A 21,602-nucleotide genomic window follows, 5' to 3' on the forward strand; every position below is an offset into this window, starting at 1 on the left:
TGCAATATCAGCCTCCTAGACAAAGAATCTTTGGAGATATTGACCCGTACACTCACCATGTAAACCTATTGCTGTTGTACACCGACCTGTGGCGGCTGTACGCGGCTGTTTCTCATGATTGGTTGGGAGTAGGAGGCTGATCTCAGAGTATGTTCATGCCACCCTTTGGTACTTGAGGATTCCGGCTTTATAGCCTCCTAGCCCCCACCACTTTGGAGAAATGTGGCATGTATCGCCGCCATAGGTCGGTGTACAACCGCAATAGGTTTACATGTTAAAATTAAAATTGCTCGGATTGGCTCGAAACCTATGCACAGTAACAGTACACCATGAAGACATGAACATACTGCAATATCAGCCTCCTAGACAAAGAATCTTTGGAGATATTGACCCGTACACTCACCATGTAAACCTATTGCTGTTGTACACCGACCTGTGGCGGCTGTACGCGGCTGTTTCTCATGATTGGTTGGGAGTAGGAGGCTGATCTCAGAGTATGTTCATGCCACCCTTTGGTACTTGAGGACCCCCGCTTTATAGCCTCCTAGCCCCCACCACTTTGGAGAAATGTGGCGTGTACCGCCGCCATAGGTCGGTGTACAACCGCAATAGGTTTACATGTTAAAATAAAAATTGCTCGGATTGGCTCGAAACCTATGCACAGTAACTGTACACCATGAAGACATGAACATACTGCAATATCAGCCTCCTAGACCAATAATCTTTGGAGATATTGACCCGTACACTAACCATGTAAACCTATTGCTGTTGTACACCGACCTGTGGCGGCTGTACGCGGCTGTTTCTCATGATTGGTTGGGAGTAGGAGGCTGATCTCAGAGTATGTTCATGCCACCCTTTGGTACTTGAGGATTCCCGCTTTATAGCCTCCTAGCCCCCACCACTTTGGAGAAATGTGGCGTGTACTGCCGCCATAGGTCGGTGTACAACCGCAATAGGTTTACATGTTAAAATTAAAATTGCTCGGATTGGCTCGAAACCTATGCACAGTAACAGTCCACCATGGAGACATGAACATACTGCAATATCAGCCTCCTAGACCAAGAATCTTTGGAGATATTGACCCGTACACTCACCATGTAAACCTATTGCTGTTGTACACCGACCTGTGGCGGCTGTACGCGGCTGTTTCTCATGATTGGTTGGGAGTAGGAGGCTGATCTCAGAGTATGTTCATGCCACCCTTTGGTACTTGAGGATTCCGGCTTTATAGCCTCCTAGCCCCCACCACTTTGGAGAAATGTGGCATGTATCGCCGCCATAGGTCGGTGTACAACCGCAATAGGTTTACATGTTAAAATTAAAATTGCTCGGATTGGCTCGAAACCTATGCACAGTAACAGTACACCATGAAGACATGAACATACTGCAATATCAGCCTCCTAGACAAAGAATCTTTGGAGATATTGACCCGTACACTCACCATGTAAACCTATTGCTGTTGTACACCGACCTGTGGCGGCTGTACGCGGCTGTTTCTCATGATTGGTTGGGAGTAGGAGGCTGATCTCAGAGTATGTTCATGCCACCCTTTGGTACTTGAGGATTCCGGCTTTATAGCCTCCTAGCCCCCACCACTTTGGAGAAATGTGGCATGTATCGCCGCCATAGGTCGGTGTACAACCGCAATAGGTTTACATGTTAAAATTAAAATTGCTCGGATTGGCTCGAAACCTATGCACAGTAACAGTACACCATGAAGACATGAACATACTGCAATATCAGCCTCCTAGACAAAGAATCTTTGGAGATATTGACCCGTACACTCACCATGTAAACCTATTGCTGTTGTACACCGACCTGTGGCGGCTGTACGCGGCTGTTTCTCATGATTGGTTGGGAGTAGGAGGCTGATCTCAGAGTATGTTCATGCCACCCTTTGGTACTTGAGGACCCCCGCTTTATAGCCTCCTAGCCCCCACCACTTTGGAGAAATGTGGCGTGTACCGCCGCCATAGGTCGGTGTACAACCGCAATAGGTTTACATGTTAAAATAAAAATTGCTCGGATTGGCTCGAAACCTATGCACAGTAACTGTACACCATGAAGACATGAACATACTGCAATATCAGCCTCCTAGACCAATAATCTTTGGAGATATTGACCCGTACACTAACCATGTAAACCTATTGCTGTTGTACACCGACCTGTGGCGGCTGTACGCGGCTGTTTCTCATGATTGGTTGGGAGTAGGAGGCTGATCTCAGAGTATGTTCATGCCACCCTTTGGTACTTGAGGATTCCCGCTTTATAGCCTCCTAGCCCCCACCACTTTGGAGAAATGTGGCGTGTACTGCCGCCATAGGTCGGTGTACAACCGCAATAGGTTTACATGTTAAAATTAAAATTGCTCGGATTGGCTCGAAACCTATGCACAGTAACAGTCCACCATGGAGACATGAACATACTGCAATATCAGCCTCCTAGACCAAGAATCCTTGGAGATATTGACCCGTACACTCACCATGTAAACCTATTGCTGTTGTACACCGACCTGTGGCGGCTGTACGGTTGGGAGTAGGAGGCTGATCTCAGAGTATGTTCATGCCATCCTTTGGTACTTGAGGACCCCCGCTTTATAGCCTCCTAGCACCCACCACTTTGGAGAAATGTGGCGTGTACCGCCGCCATAGGTCGGTGTACAACCGCAATAGGTTTACATGTTAAAATAAAAATTGCTCGGATTGGCTCGAAACCTATGCACAGTAACTGTACACCATGAAGACATGAACATACTGCAATATCAGCCTCCTAGACCAATAATCTTTGGAGATATTGACCCGTACACTAACCATGTAAACCTATTGCTGTTGTACACCGACCTGTGGCGGCTGTACGCGGCTGTTTCTCATGATTGGTTGGGAGTAGCAGGCTGATCTCAGAGTATGTTCATGCCACCCTTTGGTACTTGAGGATTCCCGCTTTATAGCCTCCTAGCCCCCACCACTTTGGAGAAATTTGGCGTGTACCGCCGCCATAGGTCGGTGTACAACCGCAATAAGTTTACATGTTAAAATTAAAATTGCTCGGATTGGCTCGAAACCTATGCACAGTAACAGTCCACCATGGAGACATGAACATACTGCAATATCAGCCTCCTAGACCAAGAATCCTTGGAGATATTGACCCGTACACTCACCATGTAAACCTATTGCTGTTGTACACCGACCTGTGGCGGCTGTACGGTTGGGAGTAGGAGGCTGATCTCAGAGTATGTTCATGCCACCCTTTGGTACTTGAGGACCCCCGCTTTATAGCCTCCTAGCCCCCACCACTTTGGAGAAATGTGGCGTGTTCCACCGCCATAGGTCGGTGTACAACCGCAATAGGTTTACATGTTACAATTAAAATTGCTCGGATTGGCTCGAAACCTATGCACAGTAACAGTACACCATGAAGACATGAACATACTGCAATATCAGCCTCCTAGACCAATAATCTTTGGAGATATTGACCCGTACACTCACCATGTAAACCTATTGCTGTTGTACACCGACCTGTGGCGGCTGTACGCGGCTGTTTCTCATGATTGGTTGGGAGTAGGAGGCTGATCTCAGAGTATGTTCATGCCACCCTTTGGTACTTGAGGATTCCGGCTTTATAGCCTCCTAGCCCCCACCACTTTGGAGAAATGTGGCATGTATCGCCGCCATAGGTCGGTGTACAACCGCAATAGGTTTACATGTTAAAATTAAAATTGCTCAAATTGGCTCGAAACCTATGCACAGTAACAGTACACCATGGAGACATGAACATACTGCAATATCAGCCTCCTAGACCAAGAATCTTTGGAGATATTGACCCGTACACTCACCATGTAAACCTATTGCTGTTGTACACCGACCTGTGGCGGCTGTACGCGGCTGTTTCTCATGATTGGTTGGGAGTAGGAGGCTGATCTCAGAGTATGTTCATGCCACCCTTTGGTACTTGAGGACCCCTGCTTTATAGCCTCCTAGCCCCCACCACTTTGGAGAAATGTGGCGTGTACCGCCGCCATAGGTCGGTGTACAACCGCAATAGGTTTACATGTTAAAATTAAAATTGCTCGGATTGGCTCGAAACCTATGCACAGTAACAGTACACCATGGAGACATGAACATACTGCAATATCAGCCTCCTAGACCAAGAATCTTTGGAGATATTGACCCGTACACTCACCATGTAAACCTATTGCTGTTGTACACCCACCTGTGGCGGCTGTACGCGGCTGTTTCTCATGATTGGTTGGGAGTAGGAGGCTGATCTCAGAGTATGTTCATGCCACCCTTTGGTACTTGAGGACCCCCGCTTTATAGCCTCCTAGCACCCACCACTTTGGAGAAATGTGGCGTGTACCGCCGCCATAGGTCGGTGTACAACCGCAATAGGTTTACATGTTAAAATAAAAATTGCTCGGATTGGCTCGAAACCTATGCACAGTAACTGTACACCATGAAGACATGAACATACTGCAATATCAGCCTCCTAGACCAATAATCTTTGGAGATATTGACCCGTACACTAACCATGTAAACCTATTGCTGTTGTACACCGACCTGTGGCGGCTGTACGCGGCTGTTTCTCATGATTGGTTGGGAGTAGGAGGCTGATCTCAGAGGATGTTCATGCCACCCTTTGGTACTTGAGGATTCCCGCTTTATAGCCTCCTAGCCCCCACCACTTTGGAGAAATGTGGCGTGTACCGCCGCCATAGGTCGGTGTACAACCGCAATAAGTTTACATGTTAAAATTAAAATTGCTCGGATTGGCTCGAAACCTATGCACAGTAACTGTACACCATGAAGACATGAACATACTGCAATATCAGCCTCCTAGACCAATAATCTTTGGAGATATTGACCCGTACACTAACCATGTAAACCTATTGCTGTTGTACACCGACCTGTGGCGGCTGTACGCGGCTGTTTCTCATGATTGGTTGGGAGTAGGAGGCTGATCTCAGAGTATGTTCATGCCACCCTTTGGTACTTGAGGATTCCCGCTTTATAGCCTCCTAGCCCCCACCACTTTGGAGAAATGTGGCGTGTACCGCCGCCATAGGTCGGTGTACAACCGCAATAAGTTTACATGTTAAAATTAAAATTGCTCGGATTGGCTCGAAACCTATGCACAGTAACAGTCCACCATGGAGACATGAACATACTGCAATATCAGCCTCCTAGACCAAGAATCCTTGGAGATATTGACCCGTACACTCACCATGTAAACCTATTGCTGTTGTACACCGACCTGTGGCGGCTGTACGCGGCTGTTTCTCATGATTGGTTGGGAGTAGGAGGCTGATCTCAGAGTATGTTCATGCCACCCTTTGGTACTTGAGGACCCCCGCTTTATAGCCTCCTAGCCCCCACCACTTTGGAGAAATGTGGCGTGTACTGCCGCCATAGGTCGGTGTACAACCGCAATAAGTTTACATGTTAAAATTAAAATTGCTCGGATTGGCTCGAAACCTATGCACAGTAACAGTCCACCATGGAGACATGAACATACTGCAATATCAGCCTCCTAGACCAAGAATCCTTGGAGATATTGACCCGTACACTCACCATGTAAACCTATTGCTGTTGTACACCCACCTGTGGCGGCTGTACGCGGCTGTTTCTCATGATTGGTTGGGAGTAGGAGGCTGATCTCAGAGGATGTTCATGCCACCCTTTGGTACTTGAGGATTCCCGCTTTATAGCCTCCTAGCCCCCACCACTTTGGAGAAATGTGGCGTGTACCGCCGCCATAGGTCGGTGTACAACCGCAATAAGTTTACATGTTAAAATTAAAATTGCTCGGATTGGCTCGAAACCTATGCACAGTAACAGTCCACCATGGAGACATGAACATACTGCAATATCAGCCTCCTAGACCAAGAATCCTTGGAGATATTGACCCGTACACTCACCATGTAAACCTATTGCTGTTGTACACCGACCTGTGGCGGCTGTACGGTTGGGAGTAGGAGGCTGATCTCAGAGTATGTTCATGCCACCCTTTGGTACTTGAGGACCCCCGCTTTATAGCCTCCTAGCCCCCACCACTTTGGAGAAATGTGGCGTGTTCCACCGCCATAGGTCGGTGTACAACCGCAATAGGTTTACATGTTACAATTAAAATTGCTCGGATTGGCTCGAAACCTATGCACAGTAACAGTACACCATGAAGACATGAACATACTGCAATATCAGCCTCCTAGACAAAGAATCTTTGGAGATATTGACCCGTACACTCACCATGTAAACCTATTGCTGTTGTACACCGACCTGTGGCGGCTGTACGCGGCTGTTTCTCATGATTGGTTGGGAGTAGGAGGCTGATCTCAGAGTATGTTCATGCCACCCTTTGGTACTTGAGGATTCCGGCTTTATAGCCTCCTAGCCCCCACCACTTTGGAGAAATGTGGCATGTATCGCCGCCATAGGTCGGTGTACAACCGCAATAGGTTTACATGTTAAAATTAAAATTGCTCGGATTGGCTCGAAACCTATGCACAGTAACAGTACACCATGAAGACATGAACATACTGCAATATCAGCCTCCTAGACAAAGAATCTTTGGAGATATTGACCCGTACACTCACCATGTAAACCTATTGCTGTTGTACACCGACCTGTGGCGGCTGTACGCGGCTGTTTCTCATGATTGGTTGGGAGTAGGAGGCTGATCTCAGAGTATGTTCATGCCACCCTTTGGTACTTGAGGACCCCCGCTTTATAGCCTCCTAGCCCCCACCACTTTGGAGAAATGTGGCGTGTACCGCCGCCATAGGTCGGTGTACAACCGCAATAGGTTTACATGTTAAAATAAAAATTGCTCGGATTGGCTCGAAACCTATGCACAGTAACTGTACACCATGAAGACATGAACATACTGCAATATCAGCATCCTAGACCAATAATCTTTGGAGATATTGACCCGTACACTAACCATGTAAACCTATTGCTGTTGTACACCGACCTGTGGCGGCTGTACGCGGCTGTTTCTCATGATTGGTTGGGAGTAGGAGGCTGATCTCAGAGTATGTTCATGCCACCCTTTGGTACTTGAGGATTCCCGCTTTATAGCCTCCTAGCCCCCACCACTTTGGAGAAATGTGGCGTGTACTGCCGCCATAGGTCGGTGTACAACCGCAATAGGTTTACATGTTAAAATTAAAATTGCTCGGATTGGCTCGAAACCTATGCACAGTAACAGTCCACCATGGAGACATGAACATACTGCAATATCAGCCTCCTAGACCAAGAATCCTTGGAGATATTGACCCGTACACTCACCATGTAAACCTATTGCTGTTGTACACCGACCTGTGGCGGCTGTACGGTTGGGAGTAGGAGGCTGATCTCAGAGTATGTTCATGCCACCCTTTGGTACTTGAGGACCCCCGCTTTATAGCCTCCTAGCCCCCACTACTTTGGAGAAATGTGGCGTGTTCCACCGCCATAGGTCGGTGTACAACCGCAATAGGTTTACATGTTACAATTAAAATTGCTCGGATTGGCTCGAAACCTATGCACAGTAACAGTACACCATGAAGACATGAACATACTGCAATATCAGCCTCCTAGACCAATAATCTTTGGAGATATTGACCCGTACACTCACCATGTAAACCTATTGCTGTTGTACACCGACCTGTGGCGGCTGTACGCGGCTGTTTCTCATGATTGGTTGGGAGTAGGAGGCTGATCTCAGAGTATGTTCATGCCACCCTTTGGTACTTGAGGATTCCGGCTTTATAGCCTCCTAGCCCCCACCACTTTGGAGAAATGTGGCATGTATCGCCGCCATAGGTCGGTGTACAACCGCAATAGGTTTACATGTTAAAATTAAAATTGCTCGGATTGGCTCGAAACCTATGCACAGTAACAGTACACCATGAAGACATGAACATACTGCAATATCAGCCTCCTAGACCAAGAATCTTTGGAGATATTGACCCGTACACTCACCATGTAAACCTATTGCTGTTGTACACCGACCTGTGGCGGCTGTACGCGGCTGTTTCTCATGATTGGTTGGGAGTAGGAGGCTGATCTCAGAGTATGTTCATGCCACCCTTTGGTACTTGAGGATTCCGGCTTTATAGCCTCCTAGCCCCCACCACTTTGGAGAAATGTGGCATGTATCGCCGCCATAGGTCGGTGTACAACCGCAATAGGTTTACATGTTAAAATTAAAATTGCTCGGATTGGCTCGAAACCTATGCACAGTAACAGTACACCATGAAGACATGAACATACTGCAATATCAGCCTCCTAGACAAAGAATCTTTGGAGATATTGACCCGTACACTCACCATGTAAACCTATTGCTGTTGTACACCGACCTGTGGCGGCTGTACGCGGCTGTTTCTCATGATTGGTTGGGAGTAGGAGGCTGATCTCAGAGTATGTTCATGCCACCCTTTGGTACTTGAGGACCCCCGCTTTATAGCCTCCTAGCCCCCACCACTTTGGAGAAATGTGGCGTGTTCCACCGCCATAGGTCGGTGTACAACCGCAATAGGTTTACATGTTACAATTAAAATTGCTCGGATTGGCTCGAAACCTATGCACAGTAACAGTACACCATGAAGACATGAACATACTGCAATATCAGCCTCCTAGACCAATAATCTTTGGAGATATTGACCCGTACACTCACCATGTAAACCTATTGCTGTTGTACACCGACCTGTGGCGGCTGTACGCGGCTGTTTCTCATGATTGGTTGGGAGTAGGAGGCTGATCTCAGAGTATGTTCATGCCACCCTTTGGTACTTGAGGATTCCGGCTTTATAGCCTCCTAGCCCCCACCACTTTGGAGAAATGTGGCATGTATCGCCGCCATAGGTCGGTGTACAACCGCAATAGGTTTACATGTTAAAATTAAAATTGCTCGGATTGGCTCGAAACCTATGCACAGTAACAGTACACCATGAAGACATGAACATACTGCAATATCAGCCTCCTAGACCAAGAATCTTTGGAGATATTGACCCGTACACTCACCATGTAAACCTATTGCTGTTGTACACCGACCTGTGGCGGCTGTACGCGGCTGTTTCTCATGATTGGTTGGGAGTAGGAGGCTGATCTCAGAGTATGTTCATGCCACCCTTTGGTACTTGAGGATTCCGGCTTTATAGCCTCCTAGCCCCCACCACTTTGGAGAAATGTGGCATGTATCGCCGCCATAGGTCGGTGTACAACCGCAATAGGTTTACATGTTAAAATTAAAATTGCTCGGATTGGCTCGAAACCTATGCACAGTAACAGTACACCATGAAGACATGAACATACTGCAATATCAGCCTCCTAGACAAAGAATCTTTGGAGATATTGACCCGTACACTCACCATGTAAACCTATTGCTGTTGTACACCGACCTGTGGCGGCTGTACGCGGCTGTTTCTCATGATTGGTTGGGAGTAGGAGGCTGATCTCAGAGTATGTTCATGCCACCCTTTGGTACTTGAGGACCCCCGCTTTATAGCCTCCTAGCCCCCACCACTTTGGAGAAATGTGGCGTGTACCGCCGCCATAGGTCGGTGTACAACCGCAATAGGTTTACATGTTAAAATAAAAATTGCTCGGATTGGCTCGAAACCTATGCACAGTAACTGTACACCATGAAGACATGAACATACTGCAATATCAGCCTCCTAGACCAATAATCTTTGGAGATATTGACCCGTACACTAACCATGTAAACCTATTGCTGTTGTACACCGACCTGTGGCGGCTGTACGCGGCTGTTTCTCATGATTGGTTGGGAGTAGGAGGCTGATCTCAGAGTATGTTCATGCCACCCTTTGGTACTTGAGGATTCCCGCTTTATAGCCTCCTAGCCCCCACCACTTTGGAGAAATGTGGCGTGTACTGCCGCCATAGGTCGGTGTACAACCGCAATAGGTTTACATGTTAAAATTAAAATTGCTCGGATTGGCTCGAAACCTATGCACAGTAACAGTCCACCATGGAGACATGAACATACTGCAATATCAGCCTCCTAGACCAAGAATCCTTGGAGATATTGACCCGTACACTCACCATGTAAACCTATTGCTGTTGTACACCGACCTGTGGCGGCTGTACGGTTGGGAGTAGGAGGCTGATCTCAGAGTATGTTCATGCCACCCTTTGGTACTTGAGAACCCCCGCTTTATAGCCTCCTAGCCCCCACCACTTTGGAGAAATGTGGCGTGTTCCACCGCCATAGGTCGGTGTACAACCGCAATAGGTTTACATGTTACAATTAAAATTGCTCGGATTGGCTCGAAACCTATGCACAGTAACAGTACACCATGAAGACATGAACATACTGCAATATCAGCCTCCTAGACCAATAATCTTTGGAGATATTGACCCGTACACTCACCATGTAAACCTATTGCTGTTGTACACCGACCTGTGGCGGCTGTACGCGGCTGTTTCTCATGATTGGTTGGGAGTAGGAGGCTGATCTCAGAGTATGTTCATGCCACCCTTTGGTACTTGAGGATTCCGGCTTTATAGCCTCCTAGCCTCCACCACTTTGGAGAAATGTGGCATGTATCGCCGCCATAGGTCGGTGTACAACCGCAATAGGTTTACATGTTAAAATTAAAATTGCTCGGATTGGCTCGAAACCTATGCACAGTAACAGTACACCATGGAGACATGAACATACTGCAATATCAGCCTCCTAGACCAAGAATCTTTGGAGATATTGACCCGTACACTCACCATGTAAACCTATTGCTGTTGTACACCCACCTGTGGCGGCTGTACGCGGCTGTTTCTCATGATTGGTTGGGAGTAGGAGGCTGATCTCAGAGTATGTTCATGCCACCCTTTGGTACTTGAGGACCCCCGCTTTATAGCCTCCTAGCACCCACCACTTTGGAGAAATGTGGCGTGTACCGCCGCCATAGGTCGGTGTACAACCGCAATAGGTTTACATGTTAAAATAAAAATTGCTCGGATTGGCTCGAAACCTATGCACAGTAACTGTACACCATGAAGACATGAACATACTGCAATATCAGCCTCCTAGACCAATAATCTTTGGAGATATTGACCCGTACACTAACCATGTAAACCTATTGCTGTTGTACACCGACCTGTGGCGGCTGTACGCGGCTGTTTCTCATGATTGGTTGGGAGTAGGAGGCTGATCTCAGAGTATGTTCATGCCACCCTTTGGTACTTGAGGACCCCCGCTTTATAGCCTCCTAGCCCCCACCACTTTGGAGAAATGTGGCGTGTTCCACCGCCATAGGTCGGTGTACAACCGCAATAGGTTTACATGTTACAATTAAAATTGCTCGGATTGGCTCGAAACCTATGCACAGTAACAGTACACCATGAAGACATGAACATACTGCAATATCAGCCTCCTAGACCAATAATCTTTGGAGATATTGACCCGTACACTCACCATGTAAACCTATTGCTGTTGTACACCGACCTGTGGCGGCTGTACGCGGCTGTTTCTCATGATTGGTTGGGAGTAGGAGGCTGATCTCAGAGTATGTTCATGCCACCCTTTGGTACTTGAGGATTCCGGCTTTATAGCCTCCTAGCCTCCACCACTTTGGAGAAATGTGGCATGTATCGCCGCCATAGGTCGGTGTACAACCGCAATAGGTTTACATGTTAAAATTAAAATTGCTCGGATTGGCTCGAAACCTATGCACAGTAACAGTACACCATGAAGACATGAACATACTGCAATATCAGCCTCCTAGACAAAGAATCTTTGGAGATATTGACCCGTACACTCACCATGTAAACCTATTGCTGTTGTACACCGACCTGTGGCGGCTGTACGCGGCTGTTTCTCATGATTGGTTGGGAGTAGGAGGCTGATCTCAGAGTATGTTCATGCCACCCTTTGGTACTTGAGGACCCCCGCTTTATAGCCTCCTAGCCCCCACCACTTTGGAGAAATGTGGCGTGTACCGCCGCCATAGGTCGGTGTACAACCGCAATAGGTTTACATGTTAAAATAAAAATTGCTCGGATTGGCTCGAAACCTATGCACAGTAACTGTACACCATGAAGACATGAACATACTGCAATATCAGCCTCCTAGACCAATAATCTTTGGAGATATTGACCCGTACACTAACCATGTAAACCTATTGCTGTTGTACACCGACCTGTGGCGGCTGTACGCGGCTGTTTCTCATGATTGGTTGGGAGTAGGAGGCTGATCTCAGAGTATGTTCATGCCACCCTTTGGTACTTGAGGATTCCCGCTTTATAGCCTCCTAGCCCCCACCACTTTGGAGAAATGTGGCGTGTACTGCCGCCATAGGTCGGTGTACAACAGCAATAGGTTTACATGTTAAAATTAAAATTGCTCGGATTGGCTCGAAACCTATGCACAGTAACAGTCCACCATGGAGACATGAACATACTGCAATATCAGCCTCCTAGACCAAGAATCCTTGGAGATATTGACCCGTACACTCACCATGTAAACCTATTGCTGTTGTACACCGACCTGTGGCGGCTGTACGGTTGGGAGTAGGAGGCTGATCTCAGAGTATGTTCATGCCACCCTTTGGTACTTGAGAACCCCCGCTTTATAGCCTCCTAGCCCCCACCACTTTGGAGAAATGTGGCGTGTTCCACCGCCATAGGTCGGTGTACAACCGCAATAGGTTTACATGTTACAATTAAAATTGCTCGGATTGGCTCGAAACCTATGCACAGTAACAGTACACCATGAAGACATGAACATACTGCAATATCAGCCTCCTAGACCAATAATCTTTGGAGATATTGACCCGTACACTCACCATGTAAACCTATTGCTGTTGTACACCGACCTGTGGCGGCTGTACGCGGCTGTTTCTCATGATTGGTTGGGAGTAGGAGGCTGATCTCAGAGTATGTTCATGCCACCCTTTGGTACTTGAGGACCCCCGCTTTATAGCCTCCTAGCACCCACCACTTTGGAGAAATGTGGCGTGTACCGCCGCCATAGGTCGGTGTACAACCGCAATAGGTTTACATGTTAAAATAAAAATTGCTCGGATTGGCTCGAAACCTATGCACAGTAACTGTACACCATGAAGACATGAACATACTGCAATATCAGCCTCCTAGACCAATAATCTTTGGAGATATTGACCCGTACACTAACCATGTAAACCTATTGCTGTTGTACACCGACCTGTGGCGGCTGTACGCGGCTGTTTCTCATGATTGGTTGGGAGTAGGAGGCTGATCTCAGAGTATGTTCATGCCACCCTTTGGTACTTGAGGACCCCCGCTTTATAGCCTCCTAGCCCCCACCACTTTGGAGAAATGTGGCGTGTTCCACCGCCATAGGTCGGTGTACAACCGCAATAGGTTTACATGTTACAATTAAAATTGCTCGGATTGGCTCGAAACCTATGCACAGTAACAGTACACCATGAAGACATGAACATACTGCAATATCAGCCTCCTAGACCAATAATCTTTGGAGATATTGACCCGTACACTCACCATGTAAACCTATTGCTGTTGTACACCGACCTGTGGCGGCTGTACGCGGCTGTTTCTCATGATTGGTTGGGAGTAGGAGGCTGATCTCAGAGTATGTTCATGCCACCCTTTGGTACTTGAGGATTCCGGCTTTATAGCCTCCTAGCCTCCACCACTTTGGAGAAATGTGGCATGTATCGCCGCCATAGGTCGGTGTACAACCGCAATAGGTTTACATGTTAAAATTAAAATTGCTCGGATTGGCTCGAAACCTATGCACAGTAACAGTACACCATGGAGACATGAACATACTGCAATATCAGCCTCCTAGACCAAGAATCTTTGGAGATATTGACCCGTACACTCACCATGTAAACCTATTGCTGTTGTACACCCACCTGTGGCGGCTGTACGCGGCTGTTTCTCATGATTGGTTGGGAGTAGGAGGCTGATCTCAGAGTATGTTCATGCCACCCTTTGGTACTTGAGGACCCCCGCTTTATAGCCTCCTAGCACCCACCACTTTGGAGAAATGTGGCGTGTACCGCCGCCATAGGTCGGTGTACAACCGCAATAGGTTTACATGTTAAAATAAAAATTGCTCGGATTGGCTCGAAACCTATGCACAGTAACTGTACACCATGAAGACATGAACATACTGCAATATCAGCCTCCTAGACCAATAATCTTTGGAGATATTGACCCGTACACTAACCATGTAAACCTATTGCTGTTGTACACCGACCTGTGGCGGCTGTACGCGGCTGTTTCTCATGATTGGTTGGGAGTAGGAGGCTGATCTCAGAGTATGTTCATGCCACCCTTTGGTACTTGAGGACCCCCGCTTTATAGCCTCCTAGCCCCCACCACTTTGGAGAAATGTGGCGTGTTCCACCGCCATAGGTCGGTGTACAACCGCAATAGGTTTACATGTTACAATTAAAATTGCTCGGATTGGCTCGAAACCTATGCACAGTAACAGTACACCATGAAGACATGAACATACTGCAATATCAGCCTCCTAGACCAATAATCTTTGGAGATATTGACCCGTACACTCACCATGTAAACCTATTGCTGTTGTACACCGACCTGTGGCGGCTGTACGCGGCTGTTTCTCATGATTGGTTGGGAGTAGGAGGCTGATCTCAGAGTATGTTCATGCCACCCTTTGGTACTTGAGGATTCCGGCTTTATAGCCTCCTAGCCCCCACCACTTTGGAGAAATGTGGCATGTATCGCCGCCATAGGTCGGTGTACAACCGCAATAGGTTTACATGTTAAAATTAAAATTGCTCGGATTGGCTCGAAACCTATGCACAGTAACAGTACACCATGAAGACATGAACATACTGCAATATCAGCCTCCTAGACCAAGAATCTTTGGAGATATTGACCCGTACACTCACCATGTAAACCTATTGCTGTTGTACACCGACCTGTGGCGGCTGTACGCGGCTGTTTCTCATGATTGGTTGGGAGTAGGAGGCTGATCTCAGAGTATGTTCATGCCACCCTTTGGTACTTGAGGATTCCGGCTTTATAGCCTCCTAGCCTCCACCACTTTGGAGAAATGTGGCATGTATCGCCGCCATAGGTCGGTGTACAACCGCAATAGGTTTACATGTTAAAATTAAAATTGCTCGGATTGGCTCGAAACCTATGCACAGTAACAGTACACCATGGAGACATGAACATACTGCAATATCAGCCTCCTAGACCAAGAATCTTTGGAGATATTGACCCGTACACTCACCATGTAAACCTATTGCTGTTGTACACCCACCTGTGGCGGCTGTACGCGGCTGTTTCTCATGATTGGTTGGGAGTAGGAGGCTGATCTCAGAGTATGTTCATGCCACCCTTTGGTACTTGAGGACCCCCGCTTTATAGCCTCCTAGCACCCACCACTTTGGAGAAATGTGGCGTGTACCGCCGCCATAGGTCGGTGTACAACCGCAATAGGTTTACATGTTAAAATAAAAATTGCTCGGATTGGCTCGAAACCTATGCACAGTAACTGTACACCATGAAGACATGAACATACTGCAATATCAGCCTCCTAGACCAATAATCTTTGGAGATATTGACCCGTACACTAACCATGTAAACCTATTGCTGTTGTACACCGACCTGTGGCGGCTGTACGCGGCTGTTTCTCATGATTGGTTGGGAGTAGGAGGCTGATCTCAGAGTATGTTCATGCCACCCTTTGGTACTTGAGGATTCCGGCTTTATAGCCTCCTAGCCCCCACCACTTTGGAGAAATGTGGCATGTATCGCCGCCATAGGTCGGTGTACAACCGCAATAGGTTTACATGTTAAAATTAAAATTGCTCGGATTGGCTCCAAACCTATGCACAGTAACAGTACACCATGAAGACATGAACATACTGCAATATCAGCCTCCTAGACCAAGAATCTTTGGAGATATTGACCCGTACACTCACCATGTAAACCTATTGCTGTTGTACACCGACCTGTGGCGGCTGTACGCGGCTGTTTCTCATGATTGGTTGGGAGTAGGAGGCTGATCTCAGAGTATGTTCATGCCACCCTTTGGTACTTGAGGATTCCGGCTTTATAGCCTCCTAGCCCCCACCACTTTGGAGAAATGTGGCATGTATCGCCGCCATAGGTCGGTGTACAACCGCAATAGGTTTACATGTTAAAATTAAAATTGCTCGGATTGGCTCGAAACCTATGCACAGTAACAGTACACCATGAAGACATGAACATACTGCAATATCAGCCTCCTAGACAAAGAATCTTTGGAGATATTGACCCGTACACTCACCATGTAAACCTATTGCTGTTGTACACCGACCTGTGGCGGCTGTACGCGGCTGTTTCTCATGATTGGTTGGGAGTAGGAGGCTGATCTCAGAGTATGTTCATGCCACCCTTTGGTACTTGAGGATTCCGGCTTTATAGCCTCCTAGCCCCCACCACTTTGGAGAAATGTGGCATGTATCGCCGCCATAGGTCGGTGTACAACCGCAATAGGTTTACATGTTAAAATTAAAATTGCTCGGATTGGCTCGAAACCTATGCACAGTAACAGTACACCATGAAGACATGAACATACTGCAATATCAGCCTCCTAGACAAAGAATCTTTGGAGATATTGACCCGTACACTCACCATGTAAACCTATTGCTGTTGTACACCGACCTGTGGCGGCTGTACGGTTGGGAGTAGGAGGCTGATCTCAGAGTATGTTCATGCCACCCTTTGGTACTTGAGAACCCCCGCTTTATAGCCTCCTAGCCCCCACCACTTTGGAGAAATGTGGCGTGTTCCACCGCCATAGGTCGGTGTACAACCGCAATAGGTTTACATGTTACAATTAAAATTGCTCGGATTGGCTCGAAACCTATGCACAGTAACAGTACACCATGAAGACATGAACATACTGCAATATCAGCCTCCTAGACCAATAATCTTTGGAGATATTGACCCGTACACTCACCATGTAAACCTATTGCTGTTGTACACCGACCTGTGGCGGCTGTACGCGGCTGTTTCTCATGATTGGTTGGGAGTAGGAGGCTGATCTCAGAGTATGTTCATGCCACCCTTTGGTACTTGAGGATTCCGGCTTTATAGCCTCCTAGCCCCCACCACTTTGGAGAAATGTGGCATGTATCGCCGCCATAGGTCGGTGTACAACCGCAATAGGTTTACATGTTAAAATTAAAATTGCTCGGATTGGCTCCAAACCTATGCACAGTAACAGTACACCATGAAGACATGAACATACTGCAATATCAGCCTCCTAGACCAAGAATCTTTGGAGATATTGACCCGTACACTCACCATGTAAACCTATTGCTGTTGTACACCGACCTGTGGCGGCTGTACGCGGCTGTTTCTCATGATTGGTTGGGAGTAGGAGGCTGATCTCAGAGTATGTTCATGCCACCCTTTGGTACTTGAGGATTCCGGCTTTATAGCCTCCTAGCCCCCACCACTTTGGAGAAATGTGGCATGTATCGCCGCCATAGGTCGGTGTACAACCGCAATAGGTTTACATGTTAAAATTAAAATTGCTCGGATTGGCTCGAAACCTATGCACAGTAACAGTACACCATGAAGACATGAACATACTGCAATATCAGCCTCCTAGACAAAGAATCTTTGGAGATATTGACCCGTACACTCACCATGTAAACCTATTGCTGTTGTACACCGACCTGTGGCGGCTGTACGCGGCTGTTTCTCATGATTGGTTGGGAGTAGGAGGCTGATCTCAGAGTATGTTCATGCCACCCTTTGGTACTTGAGGATTCCGGCTTTATAGCCTCCTAGCCCCCACCACTTTGGAGAAATGTGGCATGTATCGCCGCCATAGGTCGGTGTACAACCGCAATAGGTTTACATGTTAAAATTAAAATTGCTCGGATTGGCTCGAAACCTATGCACAGTAACAGTACACCATGAAGACATGAACATACTGCAATATCAGCCTCCTAGACAAAGAATCTTTGGAGATATTGACCCGTACACTCACCATGTAAACCTATTGCTGTTGTACACCGACCTGTGGCGGCTGTACGGTTGGGAGTAGGAGGCTGATCTCAGAGTATGTTCATGCCACCCTTTGGTACTTGAGAACCCCCGCTTTATAGCCTCCTAGCCCCCACCACTTTGGAGAAATGTGGCGTGTTCCACCGCCATAGGTCGGTGTACAACCGCAATAGGTTTACATGTTACAATTAAAATTGCTCGGATTGGCTCGAAACCTATGCACAGTAACAGTACACCATGAAGACATGAACATACTGCAATATCAGCCTCCTAGACCAATAATCTTTGGAGATATTGACCCGTACACTCACCATGTAAACCTATTGCTGTTGTACACCGACCTGTGGCGGCTGTACGCGGCTGTTTCTCATGATTGGTTGGGAGTAGGAGGCTGATCTCAGAGTATGTTCATGCCACCCTTTGGTACTTGAGGATTCCGGCTTTATAGCCTCCTAGCCTCCACCACTTTGGAGAAATGTGGCATGTATCGCCGCCATAGGTCGGTGTACAACCGCAATAGGTTTACATGTTAAAATTAAAATTGCTCGGATTGGCTCGAAACCTATGCACAGTAACAGTACACCATGGAGACATGAACATACTGCAATATCAGCCTCCTAGACCAATAATCTTTGGAGATATTGACCCGTACACTCACCATGTAAACCTATTGCTGTTGTACACCGACCTGTGGCGGCTGTACGCGGCTGTTTCTCATGATTGGTTGGGAGTAGGAGGCTGATCTCAGAGTATGTTCATGCCACCCTTTGGTACTTGAGGACCCCCGCTTTATAGCCTCCTAGCCCCCACCACTTTGGAGAAATGTGGCGTGTTCCACCGCCATAGGTCGGTGTACAACCGCAATAGGTTTACATGTTACAATTAAAATTGCTCGGATTGGCTCGAAACCTATGCACAGTAACAGTACACCATGAAGACATGAACATACTGCAATATCAGCCTCCTAGACCAATAATCTTTGGAGATATTGACCCGTACACTCACCATGTAAACCTATTGCTGTTGTACACCGACCTGTGGCGGCTGTACGCGGCTGTTTCTCATGATTGGTTGGGAGTAGGAGGCTGATCTCAGAGTATGTTCATGCCACCCTTTGGTACTTGAGGATTCCGGCTTTATAGCCTCCTAGCCCCCACCACTTTGGAGAAATGTGGCATGTATCGCCGCCATAGGTCGGTGTACAACCGCAATAGGTTTACATGTTAAAATTAAAATTGCTCGGATTGGCTCGAAACCTATGCACAGTAACAGTACACCATGAAGACATGAACATACTGCAATATCAGCCTCCTAGACCAAGAATCTTTGGAGATATTGACCCGTACACTCACCATGTAAACCTATTGCTGTTGTACACCGACCTGTGGCGGCTGTACGCGGCTGTTTCTCATGATTGGTTAGGAGTAGGAGGCTGATCTCAGAGTATGTTCATGCCACCCTTTGGTACTTGAGGATTCCGGCTTTATAGCCTCCTAGCCCCCACCACTTTGGAGAAATGTGGCATGTATCGCCGCCATAGGTCGGTGTACAACCGCAATAGGTTTACATGTTAAAATTAAAATTGCTCGGATTGGCTCGAAACCTATGCACAGTAACAGTACACCATGAAGACATGAACATACTGCAATATCAGCCTCCTAGACAAAGAATCTTTGGAGATATTGACCCGTACACTCACCATGTAAACCTATTGCTGTTGTACACCGACCTGTGGCGGCTGTACGCGGCTGTTTCTCATGATTGGTTGGGAGTAGGAGGCTGATCTCAGAGTATGTTCATGCCACCCTTTGGTACTTGAGGATTCCGGCTTTATAGCCTCCTAGCCCCCACCACTTTGGAGAAATGTGGCATGTATCGCCGCCATAGGTCGGTGTACAACCGCAATAGGTTTACATGTTAAAATTAAAATTGCTCGGATTGGCTCGAAACCTATGCACAGTAACAGTACACCATGAAGACATGAACATACTGCAATATCAGCCTCCTAGACAAAGAATCTTTGGAGATATTGACCCGTACACTCACCATGTAAACCTATTGCTGTTGTACACCGACCTGTGGCGGCTGTACGGTTGGGAGTAGGAGGCTGATCTCAGAGTATGTTCATGCCACCCTTTGGTACTTGAGAACCCCCGCTTTATAGCCTCCTAGCCCCCACCACTTTGGAGAAATGTGGCGTGTTCCACCGCCATAGGTCGGTGTACAACCGCAATAGGTTTACATGTTACAATTAAAATTGCTCGGATTGGCTCGAAACCTATGCACAGTAACAGTACACCATGAAGACATGAACATACTGCAATATCAGCCTCCTAGACCAATAATCTTTGGAGATATTGACCCGTACACTCACCATGTAAACCTATTGCTGTTGTACACCGACCTGTGGCGGCTGTACGCGGCTGTTTCTCATGATTGGTTGGGAGTAGGAGGCTGATCTCAGAGTATGTTCATGCCACCCTTTGGTACTTGAGGATTCCGGCTTTATAGCCTCCTAGCCCCCACCACTTTGGAGAAATGTGGCATGTATCGCCGCCATAGGTCGGTGTACAACCGCAATAGGTTTACATGTTAAAATTAAAATTGCTCGGATTGGCTCGAAACCTATGCACAGTAACAGTACACCATGGAGACATGAACATACTGCAATATCAGCCTCCTAGACCAATAATCTTTGGAGATATTGACCCGTACACTCACCATGTAAACCTATTGCTGTTGTACACCGACCTGTGGCGGCTGTACGCGGCTGTTTCTCATGATTGGTTGGGAGTAGGAGGCTGATCTCAGAGTATGTTCATGCCACCCTTTGGTACTTGAGGACCCCCGCTTTATAGCCTCCTAGCCCCCACCACTTTGGAGAAATGTGGCGTGTTCCACCGCCATAGGTCGGTGTACAACCGCAATAGGTTTACATGTTACAATTAAAATTGCTCGGATTGGCTCGAAACCTATGCACAGTAACAGTACACCATGAAGACATGAACATACTGCAATATCAGCCTCCTAGACCAATAATCTTTGGAGATATTGACCCGTACACTCACCATGTAAACCTATTGCTGTTGTACACCGACCTGTGGCGGCTGTACGCGGCTGTTTCTCATGATTGGTTGGGAGTAGGAGGCTGATCTCAGAGTATGTTCATGCCACCCTTTGGTACTTGAGGATTCCGGCTTTATAGCCTCCTAGCCCCCACCACTTTGGAGAAATGTGGCATGTATCGCCGCCATAGGTCGGTGTACAACCGCAATAGGTTTACATGTTAAAATTAAAATTGCTCGGATTGGCTCGAAACCTATGCACAGTAACAGTACACCATGAAGACATGAACATACTGCAATATCAGCCTCCTAGACCAAGAATCTTTGGAGATATTGACCCGTACACTCACCATGTAAACCTATTGCTGTTGTACACCGACCTGTGGCGGCTGTACGCGGCTGTTTCTCATGATTGGTTGGGAGTAGGAGGCTGATCTCAGAGTATGTTCATGCCACCCTTTGGTACTTGAGGATTCCGGCTTTATAGCCTCCTAGCCCCCACCACTTTGGAGAAATGTGGCATGTATCGCCGCCATAGGTCGGTGTACAACCG

This window comes from Borostomias antarcticus, assembly GCF_949987555.1.
Source record: "Borostomias antarcticus genome assembly, chromosome: 25".
Classification (NCBI taxonomy): Eukaryota; Metazoa; Chordata; class Actinopteri; order Stomiiformes; family Stomiidae; genus Borostomias; species Borostomias antarcticus.